Here is a 20943-nt window from a genome sequence, read left to right as displayed (position 1 = left end):
ATGACAGAAGAAGGTGAACAAGACAGACACATTCTCTTTGGCCCATCTGCACTAAAATTTCCCAACAGACATGGACGTAGTTAAGAGCCAAACCATGGGGAGAATCTGGCTGAGTGTGACTTTATTTGGAACTGTATCTGCATTTGTGAACACATGCAGGTACATGCAAATGATCTACTTAGTGAACTTAATATTATTTATTCCACAGAGCAGGTTTATTGGTCTCATCTAACATTGTATTCTTTTTCCTTAAAAGTTTTGAGTTAACAAAAACTTCTGGTATTTCGAAGAAGTGATACTTAAATGATTTGGAGTTAGTCAGCACTTACAGTCAAAATACTTTGCCCAGCTTTGTCAGATGCTCCTATGGAATGATGACAACACAGCCATTTCTGCTTTAGGGGGCCACTGGCCTTGGGTGTACCAGTCACACAAAGGAGATGCAACTGTACCTGGAAGGGCAGTGAGGAAGGGGCAGGGAGGAAGGGAAGAGAGCCAAAGAGCAGGGCCAGGAGCCCCAGACTGCAGAGTGGAGATGTAGTCAGTGTGAGAACGTGAGGGGAGGTGGCCGACCTGGGGGATCCGAAGGCTCAGAGAACACAGTTCATAGGCTTGTTCCGAAAGGTTTAGCTGTGCTGGTAGCCATGGCAGCTTCCGGCTGATCAGAGTGCAATGACCCGGTGACCCTAGTTTCAGGAAGGTATCATTCCACTGCAGAATTCTCACAGAAATCCCCACCCCTGCTAGAGGCCTCAGCAGGGAAGGAAGCTGGGCTGCATGCTTTGAGAATTCTGCAAGTTAGGATGCTGTCTGGGAATGTCCATGACCTTCTGGAGAAAGAAGAGCCCTGTTTCTCACGAAGCAACCATTCCCGGAAGCTGACTCGCTTTATCCATGCTCTGTCAATCTGCCACCTTTAGCAGAACTAAGTCTAGTCCAAACATTTTTATAACGCTATTTGATAGTTTGAAACCAAGTCATATTTTATCACACCCGCATTGCCATAGCTTCAACAGGAAGGCTTCCGCCCTCTAAACCAAGTTTCAAAAAAGTGTGTTTCTCATTAGCCACAGACTTTAAATTTCACTGCTGGAATCTTCTCAGCTTAGAAAAATGCTAGGTAAAAGAGTCTTAATTGTGGGTATGCTCATAACCGTTCAAATTTGACATGCCTACTGAGAAATGCGCTTGCTACAAAGTTTGACTGGTGTCTCTATTCTCTCAACCTCCCAAACTTACACAACAATGAGGAGGGGATAAAGTGTGAACAAAAGAATTAGATGCTCTGAAAATTCAGCTTCATGCTGCCAGGGTTGGGTATTGAAAACCCAAGGGTGATGAGCCTTCCCTGAGTGGAGGAAAACGGTTTCTTCTTGAACAGCAAACCACCCCACCCATAGGTCCCCTGGTTGATTACCAGACTGGGTCTCAGAGGTGACATTACCTTCCATTGAGGACCGTTAACTCTTTTAGACGTGACCTCATGTAACAGTAAAGTATCAGCATTAGCAATGAAAACTTTGGAAATGGAGAATCAGTTGGATAAAATGCCGTGCTACTTCATTCTCTCCTTTTGAAAATTTTCATTTCATATTCTTCATTCGTGACTGCATTGTACCTTTAAGTAAGAAGCGCTCCTCTGCGAATTCCTGAACAGACAACGTGTTTTCTAGTTTTGGAGTTGGAAGGTACCTGGATCCAACACCTCCGTTTTAGAAATGGAGAAGACTGTGAGGCTCATTCATGCTCCTTATGAAAGAAATGGTTAGTATTTTATTCTAGGAGTTACAGGGCTCAAATCCGAAAAGGAAATTAAATAAACTAACCAATATCTGCTCTGTTTCCTACTGGACCCTGGGTGGAATTTCAAGTTCAAAGGTAGTGTTTAGACCTGAGTGGCCACACTTCCATTGCTCCTCCCCCATGCCAGTTAAGGAAAGTAGGTCTGACAACGGTCCCAGGGACCTTCATTTCTAGGATCTCCTTCAGTCTCTCCCACTTGGTGACGTCAGCATATGGGTTACCGCCTAGAACTGGCCCCCGCTGCAGACATGGGCTTTAACATCTACAGGAATGCCAGGCAGCCAGACCGGCTGAAATAGAGCAGAAGAGCAACCAGAGAAGGAAACGCCATGGTTTCAGGAGCTTGTTCAGATTTGCTAGCTGCAAAGGAACTTTGTGTCCTTATCACTCTTCCCTGGGAAGAGGGGCGCACATATTATCAGGTTAGTAATACTGATGGGCCCGTTTCTGCCTGCTATTGAAACGAATGCTTCATTCTTCTGTCTCCCCTACCAGACCACAGCACCAAGCGGCAGGGTCCCCAAGGACACGTGCCTCTCCCAGGGGGCAACATTCCGCTTTGCACTGAGGATTTTGTGGGGTTGAGCTGCTCCCTTCCTCTCCTTCTTTCTCTTTCTCTCCGCCATCCCCTGTGTAGCTCTCTATATTCTCTCTATATTCATTCTCTCTCTCTCTCTCTCTCTCTCTCTCTCTCTCTCTCTCTCTCTCTCTCTCTCTCTCTCTCCCCCTCACGCTGGCTCAGGCAGGGCAGTGTGTCTCTGTCCCCATCCCCCGGCCGCGCAGGGGCACATCATCACAGCGCTTAGGGGCCCCCATGGGCTTTCTCGTGGAGGGTGGGACACCTGGGACGAGACCAAGACGTACAGCCCCAGGCAACGCGAATACCCATCGAAAAGACAGAATGCTGTTCGGACGGCCAGAGACGCCGGTTATTCCCACAGTAAAGGGAATGACGGTTCCCAACAGATCCCCACCCTCCACTAGCTCAGCGCACCCAGACAAAGGCCACCCGCCCGGCGGCTCTCCGCCGCCGTGCGCGCCCCCTAGCGGTGGCTCCTCAGACAGCGACCAGGGCGAGCAGCCCGGCCGGGCTGCCTAAGGCTTGGCTAGGCTGCCAACCAAGAATGCAGTTTGTGTTCCACCGCCAGCCCCATGACCCGGTGCTGCGTTTTCTCTCTCCGGCCCTCTCAGACCGTGCCCGTTTGCATCCCAGTCCGAAAAGAGGCCATTCACAAGCCCAGATATTTCCCTCCTGAAACAAGGCAGCAAGTGATTCTTCCTTCCATGGTTCAGAGTTCACGTTCTTGGGTTTGGACACTAATGAGGGAGGGTTACTTTGTCCATTATTAGCTCCAGCTGGAAGCAGGGGCTCAAAGAAAAGCCCTTAAAGCAGTGGTTCTCAACCTTGGCTGCACATTAGAATCACCTGGGTATCTTTTTAAAATCCTGATTTCTGGGCCTCATCCTCCGGAAATTCTGTTTCTGTGTTACTAATGTTGTGGCCCCACCCCATAACAAAGAAACAGAATTTCCGGAGGATGAGGCCCAGTAATCAGGATTTTAAAAAGATTCCAGGTGATTCTAATGTGCAGCCAAGTTTGAGAACCACTGCCTTAAAGAAAAGTTTTCTGGAAATGTGGATGCATCTACTGGATTTGGGGACGTATCCCAGTTGTCAGAGTGGACTGTGACAGCCACACACACACAAAGAACCCACGAGAACCTAATGAAAAAACAAACAAACAAAACGCTATCATCCAGTAGCTGGCATGCAAATGCTGATCACTCTTATCAACTCAAATGTGGCGTTTTCTTCTGAGCGGCAAAGGGACGATCCTGAAACCGGCCTGCGCCCAGTGTGGGTCAGGCTCTGGGGTGTCTGATGTGCTCCCAGGAACCACAGGCAGAAGGAGAACAGAACCTCCATCGGAGGGGGCCTGGCTTGTGAAAATGACTCAACGAGTTTGGGGGGTGAACTTGAAAGTGTGCAGCCCAGATGTAAAGTTTAAGATCCTGACACAGCTGTGCCTCCAAGTTGCCTTTGGATGGAGCAGGCCACACCCACAGCTGCGGCCGAGCAGAGCTATTTGAAACTCCCCCAGGGCCAACTGCTGTGAAAAGAACAGTTTATTACTCAAAATGAAACAAAATGCCGGCTCATCTTTACAGTTTCACGGTCTGCCTTAGGGAAACAGAAAGGAGCTTTAGTTCCCCGCCTTGTGCACCAAGTGTATTATCTGGGGGCCAGTCTGGGAAGATCCGGAAAGTGCTCCAGGATGCTGTCCACTCACTGTCTGACCGTGGACCTAGCATTTAACACAACCAGCCACACTTCTCTGTTTGGGAAGTGGGGAGGATGACTTTTGCTGTTTTCCTCATGCGAATGTGATATAGAGGGCTCCGGAAACGAGGCCAAATTCAAATGACATGCTCCATATATTGTAATCATTTTCCAAACAAAAATAGCAGAGGCTGGGCCAATTATTTGTCCTCATTATATTAACTTTGGGAACCTCATTCAGCTGGATTCCTGGTTTCCAAGAGCAGGCTTCAAAAGAAAAAGGGGTCCCTGAAAGGCTTTAGAAGATGGCAAAACTGAGGCAAATCTTACAGTTCTTCTACTTTAAATATAATACAGACAAGAGACAGTGAAAGAACCTTGTTGTCAAATGGAGCATCAGAACGATTGGACTAAAGATAAAAACTTTTCTCCCCATAATATTAAGCATATAGGCTAAATGCTGTTTATTCAGTATTGAGGAAAACAGTCCCTTTCTCTCTCTGTTATCTCTCAGACCCCTGCTATACGGAATCAGATTCTTTGAACCTAGAAAAACAACTAGTTTGTACTCTACAAAGGAGGATCCAGACTGTGAATGGATATGAGAGTGTTTCTATGGTACTCCCGCATCTGAAAGAAACATGAACGAAGTTGATCAACCAGATGTTTTGTCTACATAATACTAAGCATTAAGATGTTTCCCCTATGTGTGGATACTTGGTGTCATATAGATGAAACACTCGGGTGGATAATTGAGTTTTTTTTCTTTCTGTGCAGATATTTATGATATACTGAAACAGCTGAAGAAGTATTTTGTTCAAAGTTCAGAGGGAGGAAACAGAGAAACAGGAGACAAGAGAAGTAAATAAAAGCCAGGGTGAGGATCCCCACCAACCTTTGTGGGGTCGTGGCCCTCTGGGGGTGCAAGCAGAGGACACCTTTGAATGAAGAAAAAGGCACTGCTTCCTGATGACCTCAAACTGAGTGTGCGGCTCGGCCACCAGAACGTGTACTTGATTTCAGCCTCCCTTCTTTCCTTGGTGCGAAGCTTTTCTCAGTGCGTGACCATCCAGCTGTATATGGGCCCTGCAAAGTCATCAGCAGGAGCAGGAGAAATGCTTAGTAATGAGGCAGCATGGTTATGAAGAAAGAAGGCTAGAGTTTCACTTTGCTCACAGGCTTCCACAATGAATGTACACAACCCCGAGGGCACTCTGGCCAATGGCACTGTTTGGCCCAACCAGGAAAATACTTGCTTTTTTTTGGGGGGGGGGGGGGCATGTGTGAGTGCTGGCTATTTATTTACTTATTTATTATTTTTAAGTTAAGGAAAGGCTCACAGTTCATTCTGGTCATGTATTTATTGCCTTTTCTATTTGGTGTTGTGTCTGTCAAGTTTTCACTTCCCTGGAATTTTAACTACCCATCTCCCTCCCCACCCCATGCTCCCTGTCTGTGACACACATAAATGCCTTTCAAAATTTTTTTTTTGCTCGTCTAATTAGTGCATGAATTCATTTCGACTGATGGATTGATGTGGCTTATTGGCATGAAGACTCTCCTTCCCTCCTAGCACTGTATGTAATAGAAACGGCTTGTGTGGGGGTGACACCTGCTTTGATGCTGCAGACGTTCTGTTTGATGCAGAAAGGCCAGCCATTCAGCTGTGATTCTTTAGTCTCTGGGGAGATGGTTTTTCGTTGCTGTTGGTGGAGTGGGGGCAGGTTGGCGGTGACTACAAGGGGAGAGTGGTGTGGAAAGTGACGGTGGAAAAACAACATCGCTAAGGATTTAATGTTTATATTTTATTGGGCTGATTTTGAAATAGTCATTGTTCACACCCTGGGCCCAGGAGGGAAGGAGACCTTGACTTGCTGCCATCAGTAGTAAGGCATTGTAAATTAGTGCCGCGAGACGAAAATTTCCAACGCCTCTTGCCAAAGAATTAAGCTGAAATTAGTGCACAGTTGGTAACAATTTGATTTCTGGTTTCACTTTAATCAGTGAGGATTAATGGTTGAAATTTTTATTTCTAATCTTGGGGTAGCCTGACTAACAAAAGCTGTTACTTTCTTGAAAACTGCTAAATGAAGAGGGATTTATAAGCTCTCTGAGAGAATAAAAGCTAAAGTGTTAAGGCCCACTTTTCAGACCATAAAATTTTCAAATTCCCTCAACAGTCCCTCACGTATGGCTGGAAGAGCCGACTGCCACTGGATTCAGTGATGTTTATTGCGGGACAAAGGTGGTGGAAGAGCTTGAGAACATTTTTAATGGCTTCAAAACTCTAGATGAAAAACAATAATCTTCTTGGGGAAAGTTAATATTACAGAACACAGTAGGAAGTGGGATTTGAATTGTGAATGAAGCAGTTCCTAGCTTACCTATATATTTTTTACCCTTTTCCTTCTCCTGCTGCCACTTGACCTAGAACTTTCTATGACCCTCCCCTAGCAATCGGTCCACAGCAACATTGTTAAATTGGTGAAGTCTGTCCCCACTCCTACCTCTAGAGACCTTCGCTGGAGACCTTTGTTCTTGAGGATAACACCCTCCATACTTCACCTGCCTTATCACCGCCCTTTCACCCCAAACCAGTTGCTGCTACAAGCCTTTATGTACTCACTTCTCACAGTTTTGTTTTGAGTGTCTTGAGGGCAGAGCTGTGCCCTCACTTCCAGTTAGTCCCACTGTGGCCCATTGTGTGCAGAAAGAACGTTCAAACTAAAGTTTGAGGTGGTACAATGACGGGATGCTGGGGAGGAGATCTGAGCATCACCTGAGTAGTGGGACCAGATAGTCTTCAAGGTCCTTTCCACTCCTCAATTGTATGATTCTACAGCTTCCCTGGAAGGAGCAAGCCATGTCCTCACCCTTTTTCTCTAGTTCTATCAAAAACAAATATGAGCCCTTTCTCTAAGGTTTAATTACCTTCTGATTAATATAAACCTCAGCAACTGGGTTGCTCCCAAAGATTAGAGTGCAGAATGAACAATCGTTGGGCAATAGGAATGAATGCTTCAATGCTTAGATGCAAGAATCATTGATACTCACAATTTTTTGTTTTTCTAAGTTCCCGCTTATTAAAGTGAGCCCAATATCAGTTAATTTGAGGGGCTTCCTTCACCTCCAATGAATTAACAAGAATTCAAGAATTTAAGTGGTTCCAGGAAAACTTGAAATACCATGATCCTAGCTCGTGGTGGCTTTACTCTTTGCAATGAGCTTTCTGTTAAATGAAGTGCTGTTCAGTGTTGTCAGGCAGTGCTGGTTGGGGAAGCTCTGTGGGCTTCTCCTCTCTCACCTCAGGCCAGCCATTGGGCCAATCTGCCAACTTTCTCTAGGTCATGGTTCTTATTATGTATCTACTACTGGTCTCTACATGAGAGTGGGGCATAGGTCTTCATTACTTGAGGAATTTGTCACACCCTGTTTTTCATTCTGCATTGGAGGCATCCTTTTGGGCCTTGGGGTGCCTCCCTGTCTTGGACAATCTAACTTATCTTCTCCTCTCCAGAGATAAGAGAAGCCTTCGTATTCTTTCCTAATGTTTACAGCAGAGAAAAAGGCACAATTATATTAACTTATAGTAAATGAGAAAAAATTGAGTATATTAGAGAAACTCTTCATTTTAACTGAAATAAATCTATCTGTCATCTATCTATTATCTTTGTCCATGTCTGCATCTACATATCAATGTTAGGTTGATTCAGTGTAGGACTATAACTTGCTGTTTGAAAAACACTGTGGTGGACTAGATCATACATGTGTTGGCTGAGGTTGCATGTCATGTGTGCAACAGAAACATGACTACACTGGCTTAATACCAAACAGGGGTTTAGGGCTGGTGCCTATCCTCCATGTCCCACCCATGTTCGCTCTTTTCATGCTTACTGTGTCCCTTTCATCCAGATAATTTAAATTGGCTGCTCCCAGGAAGGAAGAAGAAAGATGAGCAAAAACGTTCTCTTCATGAAGTTTCCTCTTTTTATTCAGGAATAGGAGTCTTCCCTAAGGACCTTGCCACACAGTCACCCAAGTTGTATGGGAAGTTGGGAAGGCATGCTAATTTTCCAGCCCTTCTCACAGAGGGCAGAGGAAATGGGCGGAGGGATAGAATGGGTATTGAGTGAGCCATTCTACAGCACCTATCAAATGCATGATTTGTTCTACATTATTTTTTTTAAAAGGAAAGAAAAATTTAAAAATTATGCTATTTATCTGTGTGTATGACTATGACTAAAGAGACAATGCCTACCCCGAGGATTCCAATTGGTGTCATCTTTGAATTAAAAGCTAATACATGAAGATTGACAGCAGGAGCTAGGTCATAGCCAAGTCAGAGATAGTCTGGAGCGTCCTCCAGGGAAGATGGCTACAGTCAAAGCCACCATTTGTAGATGCAGGAGAAAATGAAACCTCTAAGCTGCCGTGTCTTTATTGCCCTGGGCCTCACAATGGGGGCATAGAATTGGAAGGTGCCTCTGTGAGAAAGAAGGGATAGCATCCATCACAAAGGCTCTTGACCGTGGCTGCTCACTGGAATCAATTGGGAAACTGTGTTTGAAAAAATACTGACTCCTGGGACCCATCCCCAGAGATTTTGATCTAATTGATCTAGGGTGTTATCTGGGTATTAGGATTTTTCAAGATGCATATCCAGGCTCAAAGTTACATTATCCTAAAACACAGTACCCCACCTTCCTTAGAACTGTGCTCCCTCGATTGACCTTGGCCTGATGTCATAGCAGACACGAAGTGAATGTGCCTGCAGGAACTCCTGGTGGCATCTGCCCCAGGGATGTGTTGGACATCAGCTTGCATCCTCCTCGTGGGAAGCCACGGGAAAAGTGCTTCTAGGTCTCTGCTCCAGGAAGAGAGATTCTCCTGAACATTTGGTTTGTTTTGGTCTTGTTGACATGCTAAATCTTACAAATATCTGTTTCTCTTTTTATTTTGGCTCCTTGGAAACTTAGGAGCAACTCTATGCTACCATATGGTCTACATTCCTCTCTGCTAATATCACTCCTTGGAGTTAGTATTTTCTCGTATTATATTTTCGTAAGCCATCTCCAATCCTTGGTAGAATGAGGCAGAGGATTAAAATAAATAAAATAAGTAAACAAAGTAAAAATCCAAAAAATGCCTAAACCCTCCCCATTACTCAAGCAAAAACCCTTTCATCCTTCTATTTGCAATTCCTCTACGGTTTGCATTTTCAAAATTTTATTTCATTGTCTTCTCAAGGTTGCCCTTGAAATTTATTTAAATCTGGTTTCATCTGTATTAAAACATTTTCAATTAGAACTTGGGTGCTACTATCCCAAAGAGTAATTTGTTTCTGGGTCACCACCCTCAGAAGATGGCCTCAGTTCTTCATGAGGGCAGTTTGCTTTGGATTTAAAGAATTACGATTTAGGGAATTAGATATTCAGTTTACACGAATAGAGCCATTCAGCAGATAGCGTAATAGATACCGTTGGAGAATGGCTATAGTTGTATTTTTACCTCTCATAATTTCTTCCTGGGTTTATTGTTTCAAGGAGCTATTTTTAATAAGAAGGAGAGAGCAGCTGCTGTAGCAGTTCCCCGTGAGGCGAAGAACCAGAAAGCAGCCCTCATTCCATTCCATTTCATGTCACAAAGACAGGACTTAACGCTGACTTTCCCCGGTGTCCTGTGTCAGTCATTTGTTTACCAGACATGCTTTAGGTAGCTACAACCCATTTGTAAGTCACTTCTTTTGTACATTACAGCCTAATGTCTAGCAAAGTGTTTCTGAGTTGCCTATTATCATAAAAGTTAAGAACTCTGACAGAGATATTAGGAATCATAATAATACAATATTTATGAGGCAAACTACCAGGTAATACCTAGTGATGGAAAAATAGCTAGCAAACACTTTCAAAGTAAGTTTGCTATTAGTCAGCCGTTGGTAACTCATGCAGAGTTAGAAACAAGTCCCATGTCCAGGATTAATTTCTAAGCACCCGCTGTGTATCTTTGGGCAACGCACTTAACCTCTCTGGATTCCAACGCCCGAGGAAGACAGTTAAAATCACACGGGAATTTTGAGATTCAATGAGGGAGCAGGGTATTGAGCTCATTGTCTAGTATTCTGGGTTAAAAAAGGTAATTCGGACCAGATGCTGATTCTCTGCTGTTGAATATAGACATGGCCCAGGGGCTTGGTAGCCTCCCTCCAGCAGCCCCAGGTTCTATGTGTCCATCGAACCTCTTACTTTTAAAAAAGCTTTGGCAAGTAAGAAAGGACAGATCTGGACAGAGGGAGGCTTGGATTCCATCTTTTCCCCTCTCTACTTTCTCACCTCTCAGCTAGTCATTATATGTACTATTTTTGGTGGGGTTGAGGGGGGGCATTAAGGGTGGAAAATTTGGTTCCTGTGTTCCTCTCCCTTCCACCCCCTTTTTATCACAGAAGACTCTGGAGGGAAGAAATTCAAAGTAGTAAACTTTGGCCTTCAAGATATAAAATCACGCTATGAAAATGGTAGGAGTCTGCAAACTGTAGCATTGACCATGGCCTTTGTGTAAATTAGAATCCTGGCTCTCCAGGAAGAATTGTCTCTGCAGAATTTTGCCCATCCCTGTTTTCCTTGCTGGTAAGCAGCAATATTCATTCTGAGTGCTGCTGCTTCCCATTGCCTGAGAGTACTGTCAAGAGGAAAAACGATAATTGTTACACTGAAGTTATTGCATTTTTGTGACACTGGCTAAATAGCTTGTAGTATAGTCAAAACTAAGAAGGGAAAGATACCCTTTGCAATCTGAAATCCCACCCAGCTCCAAATAAAAATTTCCAATTGCAATGTGATGTTCCCGTGGTAATTTGGTAGCAAAATCTCTGTGAGATTTTTCTATTGCATGCTCCCCCATTGTGTACCAAGAGAATGTAGGCAGACTTCAGCTTAAGTAAAAGAACTCTGCTCAGGCTCCACCCTCTCCTCCCTCGTTTTGCTCAACACTGCAGCCTTCTGGGGTTTATGTATTGAAGAATCCACGAGACTCAAAGTTTCCAGTTAGGTTGCCTAGACAGACAAATGTGCAAACACCACCCTTTTCCTCTTCCCCCTTCTCCCTGCTGGGTTATGTCTTGGAGCACATGCGACTCCACTAGTCACTAAACAAGTTCCAGCACCCAGACAAGCTAAGCCTCCTTCTGGACACTTAGAACCAGAAGGAGCCATGCTATGTATGGTGTGAGGTTGCAGGCATGCTCTGGAAGAACTGCAGAGAAGGGTTGGTTATCTAAGAGAGGAGGATCACACCACACCTGGCAGCAGGCAAATGAGTTCTCTGGTGCAGGTGTTTGCACAGGGTGGTGCCTAGACATCTCTGATGGGAAATGAGAATAGTAGCAACCAACAGACACATCCTGAAACCCACGGTCTCTTTTCATTTCACTTGAACACCTTGGGGGTTTTTAGGTGTGAAGACATGTCCTTTCCACAGCTGACCACGACCCAGCCACCAATGTTGCTGGGACACCTGAACCTGTTTCCTGAACTCCGCTGCAGAGTAGTCGTGAAGGTGGGCTCCAAGCCAGATGTCCTAAATGTGAGCCCTGGAGCTGGGAGGTGTGGTGTGAGAGCGAGGGAGGAGTAGCTCCAAAGGGAAAGTGGTGTGAGAGCGAGGGAGGAGTAGCTCCAAAGGGAAAGTGGTGTGAGAGCGAGGAAGGAGCAGTGGCTGTGGAGGAAGTGAGACCAGCTTGCCCACACGTTGGCACTGTCAACTGGACCACATTAGAGAGCCTCTGTACACTTCAACCTCCACACAGTGTTGTTGTTGTTTTTTTTAAACTTAACATTTATATTTATATAGTTATTAAAGTTTTATATAGTAAAATACATAGCCCATGGTCTTACTTCCCAAGGATAGGAGCTATAAAAATTTTTGTGTGTTTCCTTCTAATCCTTTTTTTTATTGCTCAAAGTATTACAAAGGGTATTACATGTGTCCTTTTTCCCCCCCCACCATTGACAATCCCCTGGTCTCCGTTACCCCGCAGTGTCTTATGTCCATTGGTAATGCTTATATGCATGCATACAAGTCCTTTGGTTGATCTCTTACCCCCCTACCTCCTGCCCCCCAACCCTTCCCGGCCTTCCTGCTGCAGTTTGGCAATCAGTTCGAGGCAGCTCTGCCTCTGTATCTATTATTGTTCATAAGTTTATAATGGTCTTTATTATCCATGAATGAGTGAGATCATGTGGTATTCTTCCTTCATTGACTGGCTTATTTCACTTAGCATAATGCTCTCCAGTTCCATCCATGCCGTTGCAAATGGTAAGAGTTCCTTCCTTTTTAGAGCAGCATAGTATTCCATCGTGTAGATGTACCACAGTTTTCTAATCCATTCATCTACAGATGGGCACTTAGGCTGTTTCCAGATCTTAGCTATGGTGAATTGTGCTGCTATGAACATAGGGGTGCACATATCCTTTCTGTTTGGTGTTTCTGGTTTCTTGGGATATATTCCTAGAAGTGGGATCACAGGGACAAATGGGAGTTCCATTTTTAGTTTTTTGAGGAAACTCCATACTGTCTTCCATAGTGGCTGCACCAGTCTGCATTCCCACCAGCAATGCATGAGAACAGTGTTAATAGTATCATCTGGTGCGGGTTCTTGGGAGGACTCGATGAGATTAAATTGTAAAAATGTATGTGAAGTGTCTGGGACATAACAGGTTCTCCATGAAAGGGAATTTAAATAAAAAGTTAGATCTAGCTTCTCTTTGCTCTCTCTTCCTATTAGACATTCTCCTCTAAGGTTCTCTGGACTTGCTACCCTGTTCATCATTCCTTAAGCCCCTGAGGTTTCCTAAATTCAACATAAAAACCCTTTCTAGCTTTGAATCTGGCCTTCTGCATCCCCTGGGTACAGAGCTATTTTGTGTATGTGTTTATTGTTATGGTCAGGATTATTATTAATTTGCCATCAAAAGAAAGTGTATCCTTAACAAGTTAGTCTCTGCATCTCATCACCACATTTCCAAATCAAAGCCCTGAAATGCACAGCTCAGCCTGCCGATGAAGCAGGCTTTTGAGTTCAGTTTGTGTAGCTTATGCAAAAAAAAAAAATGTTCCCCGTGACCTGCCTCCCTAATAATTCTTGGGGCCTGAACTTACGCTCAAATAGTTACATCTGGTTCTGTATTGAACAAATGGGTCAGAAGGGAAAGAAGTGAAAAAAAAAGAAACCCAACAAACCCATCCAGCCCCCTCCCATTTTTTCCCTCAGTGTGAAGTCGTTTGCTTTTCTTTCTAGCCCATACCAAGTCTTCAGAAGTTGAGCCAGGCAGATGGTGAGGTTATAGCTTGGGCAAAATGTGTTCTAATGTTATCAGCTTTCAAGGAGCACATGGAGCAGAGAGAAAAGATGGTTTGTGGTATTTTTGTTTATTAAATTTGATGGTTGGATTATGACATTTATATTTATTAAATGTACGGAATCTCATCCATCACTGTTGACAGTCAGAACATGTCCTCTGCGGTTGGCATAACTGTCTCTTCCTGCAAAGCGATCGAACATTTATTCTTATTTGGGAGACGAAGAAGAGGTGGAGAAAAAAGAGGATCCGGCCTCGGTGCCGCCGCCCTAGGGAAATGGGAGTAGAGATAAGTGTTATTGTGTTTGAGTCTGTCATGTTCAGAAGCATTTTCCTTGTCTGGGCGGGCAGTCGGTTGGATGGTGCTGTGGAGGGGTAGTTCGCGGGATGGGAGCCATACAGCCAGTGCACCCCGTGCAGGGAAAACATCTAGAAAGAGGGCTCTCAGCTCTGCCCCATTAAAATCCTGGCGTGGGCTATGGTTGAAAGCGTGTCGGGAGGGCTTTGTGGCTAGAGCCCTTCAGCAGCCAGGCGTCCTCAGTGGCTCTGGGTTTTATTACCGACCAGATGTGGGCCTCTTGGCTATTTTATTAGAGCACCAGGTGAGCTGATGAAAGGACAGCACTCGAGCTGCCTTCCAGACGGCTCCTGGGTCACGGGAGCTCTGTTTACATGTAAGAGAAGACAAGAGCCCGCGAGGAGAAGGCTGAGGAGAAGGCACTGTCACCCGTGACGTTGCTCAGTAGGTCTCAAGGTGGAAGAGGTGGTGTGCTTACTCCCGGTTTACGGATCTCTTCCAGAGCGTAACTTTAAAATGTTTTTACAGCCAATGTGCAAATGAACGAGACACATGGGTTCAATCTCTCCAGCCACTCATGATTCCCAAAATAAAAGGTTCATTTAGGTTTGCGCAAACCCAGTACATTTGGAAACCAGTTAACCTAACATATTGCCTGCACAGCCCGAATGGTAAGTATTTAAGGCACTGACCTGGAGAAGGGATTAAGTCCTTTCCCCCGCCCCCCATCCCACCTCCCTGGCCTCCCTTTTCAGGCTGGTGTTGGGTCCTAGCTCCAGTCATCAGTGTCTCAGTGGGTATTCCCTAAAGCAGCAGCCCAGGCGCAGTTGCTATGTCCAAGAAAGACTTCAAACATTGTAATAACTACGGATGGTGCCAATTGGGTCCTGGAAATGTCAGGGGAGCACTTTGTAAAGTATATGACGGTCTAACCACTGTGCTGTACACCTGAAACCAATACAAGATAATATTGAATGTAAACTGTAATTGAAAAAAAATTAAAAAACTACAGATGCCCATATTAAAAAAAAAAAAAAGATTTCAAGCAGTGTCATGCATTTATATGGGCAGCTCGCAATTTTTGACGGCCAGGTATTTCCTTCTCGTTGGCAGACTTCGGACCTGGGAAATAGTTTACAAGAGTACCGTATCGTAGGCTCATTCTTTTTAAATTGGGAAAATAATTGTTCATAGGTACCATGTCATTAATTGAGCATCATGTAGGTGCAGCTGTAGTCTATGTATTATGAGCGCTATTAAACAGAGGTAAATGGCCGTTTATCTTTAGAGAGTTTAAACAAAACATACCAAAAGACAGACCTCTATGAAGAGGCACAATTTCCTGCGATAGTGTGTGTGTGTGCGTGTGTGTGTGTGTGCGTGTGTGTGTGTGTATGTGTGAGTTTGCTCATCTGATTACATAAATGGACTATAAACATTTCCAGGGGTGGGAGAGAGTGTGGGTCCTGGGTGTTAACAAGGCGAAGGTCACGAGTGCACTTCCCACAAGGACCAATGGGCTCTGCTCCATCCACAGCCCCTCGGAGCCTGCAATCCACTCTGGCTATCCCGCAGGTCACGTGAGTGAAGACAGGGCTCATTTTGGAGGTGTAGTGGAGTGCGGGGGGTGGGGGGGGAGTCTTTAATTCTTCTCTGTCTCTTTCTTAATTAAAAACAAACCACGCAAGATATTATAATTTTAATTCTGCATATAATATATTTAATTCTCATCTGCTACTTGAATGGAGTGAATATTTGTGAACACATACCATATGCAAATATACACACAAATATGTCCATCTATTTATCTATATAATTTTTTCTCATTTGATTCTCACAACTCTCTGAAGTAGGAACTTAGCAACACCATTTAACTGCCAAAAAAAATCTTTCCCTGGACAGATGTGCAGTCAATGCCAGGGGAGAGAACAGGGTGTGAGGGCCTGGCGGCAGAGGGGCCCTCTGGAGCATGAGGATCTAGGAGCAGTCCTGAAACCTTTGATCTGTGTTTGCCTCTGGTAGTCACTAGACTCCTGAAAAACAGATTTCAGGGTTGAAACACACCAATTCCACACTCGGAGGGGACTGCTATTTTATTGCCCCAATTAACTGCTTTATTTGTTTATAAATTCTTCCCTTTTCTGTTTTATGATGCAGTTGTGGTGTGTTTAATGGAACAACAAGATTAAGACTGGCAAGATGACTGCATGTTATGTTTCCAAAGCTAATAAGTGGTTTGAATCTAGAATGTTTGTGGCTCTTTCCAAAAATATTTGGTTTCTCTAAAAAGCAACAGCTGTTGCTTTTTATTCCTTTGGAGAATTTGCCTGCCTGATAATAGATGAAACAACAGGGACTTAGTAAAATATAAAAACTCATGATGTTAAAACCCAGCAAGTTGGGTTTTAAATCTAAAAGTCATACAGGAATACCAAGAATCTCTTTTTAAAAATATTCTGGCTAAGTGGAATTTTTTGGCTTCTGTGAGCATAGGTATCAATACTAAAAATTCACTTTCCATTAATATTTCCATTGCATTTTGCAATTGGCAAAGCACAGATATGTTTAAAATTTGGATTTCACTATAATTCTGCTAAGCAGCTTAGAGACAATGATTTTTCCTTGTTACAAATGATACAAGTAAGACCCAGAAGAGATGAGGACTTGCCTGGAGTCAGGCAGCTCACCAGTGGGAAGAGCCAGGATTAGTATAGAATTTTGCAATGTCTAGCTCAGGGCTCTTTGTCATACCAAATTGTCTAATTATCAAATGGTACCATTATCAAGTAGATGATAGTTAGGCAATGTGATCTGGCCAAGATATCACTGCTCCTGCAGGATGCTGTTGCCATAGCTACAAACCCCAGTGGTGAAAGCATCAGATGGCCTAATTGTGGTCACATGCTAAAGGCCCGGCTGTCAGGGGAGGAGTGTGTGGGACCAGAGGAGCCCTCTATGTCTGAGCTGCCCACAGAATGCAGGGCACTGTGCCCCACCAACACTACACCTAGGAAATGGTTCACTTCACACAGGAAATAATGTTGGATGCTGGACAGAGCAAAATGTGGTGATAACGCACCTGCTGGACAAGGCAAGTACAGGCCAAATTGAACCTGGCAAACCAAAGTGACAATAGAGATTTTACTTTACTTCATCCTGCCCTCCCTTTTCTTTCCTTTCTTTTTTCTCTCCTCAAAATATCAACTAAAGCAGTGGTTCTCAACCTGTGGGTCGCGACCCCTTTGGCGGTCAAACGACCCTTTCACAGGGGTTGCCTAAGACCATCCTGCATATCAGATATTTACATTACGATTCATAACAGTAGCAACACTACAGTTATGAAGTAGCAACGAAAATAATTTTATGGTTGGGTCACAACAGGAGGAACTGTATTTAAAGGGCCAGAAGGTTGAGAACCACTGAAAGGGTAGGGAAAGGAATCCACAGGAAGTAGTTTTTCATATTTAGTGAACCTAAGAGCCACTGGAACTTAATGAGCATTCAGACCCCAAGGTTCTGGCCCCGAGATTCTGATTTCTTAAATGTAAAAAGCAGGGGGGATCCCTTAAACTAGTTTGGATAGTTTCAAAATATCATTTAATAGTATTTTATTTTAAATAAAGGGATAGTAAAGTAACTATCTCACCAAAGTCTCTTTATATTACAGAATGTCTATTCGATTGCTTTTTAAAAATAAACACAGCAACATCAAGCTGGTGTATTAAAGGCTACCACCCATGATTCTCACGAGCTGCTAACATTGGGGTGGGGCTCAGCAGCCTGAGTTTTTAACAGGCCTTCAGGTGACTGTGATGCAGGTGGTCTGCAGACTTCACCTTGAGAACCCCGCTTAACGAGTCAGAAGGTTCACAGGAAGCAAGTCTGCTTAGTTGACAGCCGGATGACTCACAATCCCTCTCTGCTTTGGCCCCTGCCTCTGTGCTCCAGTAAATGGGCTGAGCCTCACCCCTCAGTTGCAGGTTTTGCCTCCGCTTGTTGCTTCTGAGTCTCGGTAGGGTGGCCACTCCAGGCGTCTGTACCGTCAGCTGGGTGGGCCCCTGCCTCGGCTCCCAGTGGAGTCAGTGGCCACCTGTGTGCAGGGAGAGGGAGAGACTCAATGTGCTCCAGTGGGGAAAGAACTGATTCAAAGTGAGGACGTTTAGTGCTTTGAGTTTTATGTGTGAACTCTGCCACTCCTTCACCACGGGAGGGGTTGAAGGATTGGTGATAAAAAGGAGGAAAAACAGAAAACCTGTGCTCCCAGCCTCCACTCCTGACTCACTTGATTCATGCTCTGCCTCCCAACATAATGCCTCTAAACCAGCGGTTCTCAACCTGTGGGTCGAGACCCCTTTGGCGGTTGAACGACCCTTTCACAGGGGTCACCTAAGACCATCCTGCATATCAGATATTTACATGACGATTCATAACAGTAGCAACATTACAGTTATGAAGTAGCAACGAAAATAATTTTATGGTTGGGTCACAACACGAGGAACTGTATTTAAAGGGCCAGAAGGTTGAGAATCACTGCTCTAAATCCTTTTCTAGTTGTTCTGGCACGAGTTAGGAAGCAGTGGGCCAGGGGTCCCTGTGCCCATCTCATGAGCTTCATTGCCATCTTGCAGTGTAACCTTGAAAGACTTACTTAACCTCTCTGGGTTCAGTTTCCTCATCCAGAAAAAGTAGTTGAAATAATAATCTCTACACTCCTCTCTAACACTCTAGATTACTTTAATATATTCAGGGCACTTTCTAAAGAACTTGCTAACTTTTCCATGAGAAACAAAATAAAAGGTCACTATTTAGAGCAAGTGCAATTTGTACTAGACATAAGAAGAATCTCTTAACAGTAAATAGACTAATGGGTTTGGTCTTTGTATTAGATTGCAAGGGCTGCCTTAACCAAGTACCACAGACCAGGTAGTTTAAAAAACAGAAACATTTTTTTTCTTGTAATTCACATCTAGAAGTCTGAGATCAAAGTATTAGCAGTGTTGGTGTCTTCTGATGCCTTTCTCCTTGGCTTGTAGATGGCCGTCTTCTACTATATCTTCACAGGGTCTTCCCTCTCTGTGTGTCTGGGTCCTAATCTCCTTTTCCTATAAGAACACTACTCATATAAGATTAGGTCCCACTCCACTAACCTCATTTTAACTTAATTGCCTTTCTGAAGACTCTGTCTCCAAATACAGCCATCTTGTAGGACCTCAGCCTATGAATTTTTGGGACACTCTTCAGCCCATAACAGTCACAAGGCAGGAACCTTTAGGAGTATGGAGAACATCTGGTACCTCAGCTGGTCTGGGCAAAGAGGAGGATTAGATAGATTCTTGAAGACCTTGTCAATTCTAGGGATTTGTGAATTTGTGTAAAGATCCTCAAACACAACACCCCGCCACCAGGAATGTGAATAAAGAAGGAGTGCAAAAAACAAGGCAGGAAAATCAAATAAAACAACAAATGATTAGTGCTTCAGAGAGAGCAAAGATGGAAAAGATCTTCGAAGCATTTACATTTGGGGCAGTTTCATTGCATCATCAGGACAGACGTACTTTATCTCACAGCCATTATTGTTTGCTCTGTGCCTGTGGGTTAACTTTTAGAGAGAATAGGAGACTATTTCACATAAATTCCACTTTTGGCAAATGCAAAGACAGGATTCTGCTGAGGACAGGAAAAATTCACGATGCAATTCCACATATCCTCATGGGTGCCTTTTCATGGCTAAGAAGTGGGGGGAGAAAAATTCTTTTGCAACATCGCTATGAAAGAATACTTTACAGATTACTCTTTCTGATTGTTTGGACAGTAAAAGCAAGTAATGAGTCTCTCACCACATATCTCTGGTTTTTATTGCCGCAATAACCTATCTGTCTCCTTAGGTACATTCTCAGCAGCATAGAGTGCTGGCAGGAGAATGAGTGCTTGGGTTCTGTGCTCAGGGCTTTATCCAGGCCATTCCTACCTATGGCTTGCCGGTTCACTGATGACCACCACCTTTGTTTTCCCATTGGAAGGAGTTGCACATCCCCCTACTGGGGATCGAACCCAAAACCTGGGCATGTGCCCTGACTGGAGATCAAACCGTGATGTCCTGGTTCATGGGTTGATGTGCAACCACCGAGTCACACCAGCCGGGCACTAGTGCAAAGTCACTGTAGTTAGTCGTGACCTCTGATGTCAAACCTGTACAGTGATATGTATTTATTTAAGCAAAACCTTGCCTGAGCCTCTGGGTCCCCTAAGACTTGTTCAGGGGTCTCTTGGTTCTTGTATCATCCAGTCAGTAATCTTCCATCAGAGTGATCATTGTATTTGCCTGTTTTCTCATCAATGGATACCCAACAACTGGTGGGCAAGGACTCTAACTTGTTTCTGTTGCATTCCCAGTGCCTAGTGAAAGGCCGGGAATGAGAGGGCACATTTGTTGAATTAATGAAAACTCTGTATAAAAGTTCCTATGCCAAGTTTTTCAAGCCCAACCTCTGAGATAAGTGGGTGGCCTGGTAGACATACTAGAGATAGAGTAGGAATCTGAAGACAATTTATTTTCCCAGAGTTTTAATATTGAATTAATTAAATTAGGGAAATCCAGAGAGTTGATTTTCTTTGTTTATTTGTTGTTGTTTTTTTGTAAAACAATCAGGCAGACAAATTATATATAGTTGATAATTAAATTTCCAACACAATATTAAAACTTACCAATGGTGAACCAGCAATGCAATGTAATATCACGAAAGCACTCTGATCTAGGAATTAGCATAATTGAGTTCTGATTAAGTAAAGAGCTATGTTATTTGGGGCAAATTATTTGCTATCTCTGAGATCCTGTCCTTATCTCTAAATGATTCTATTTGGCACTTAACATGGGGGAATGGCCAAGGTCTTTTCAATGCTGAAATCCTGTTTCTGTGGCCTCCTGATTCTATGTGATATGACTCAATCTTTCCCAAAGTGTGTGCTGTGGAATGTGGGTCACTGGTGGGATGCAACATGACTTTAAGTGTACCTGAATGAATATTTTTAATTTTAATAATTTATTGAACTCACTGAATGGGCAGGACACCATAAGGTACAATCAGGAAATAGTACTGTTTTTAATTCCCTATAGCCTTCCTACTTTGTCAGACCTCCATCCTGCTGCTGGGTGATATTCTAGACCAGTTTCATGCTCATGTATTAAAAATTCCAGTCAAATGATAATCCAA

The sequence above is a fragment of the Myotis nattereri genome (genome assembly GCF_964212035.1).
Source record: "Myotis nattereri genome assembly, chromosome: 7".
Taxonomy (NCBI): domain Eukaryota; kingdom Metazoa; phylum Chordata; class Mammalia; order Chiroptera; family Vespertilionidae; genus Myotis; species Myotis nattereri.
Note: the sequence above shows the minus strand (reverse complement) of the source record.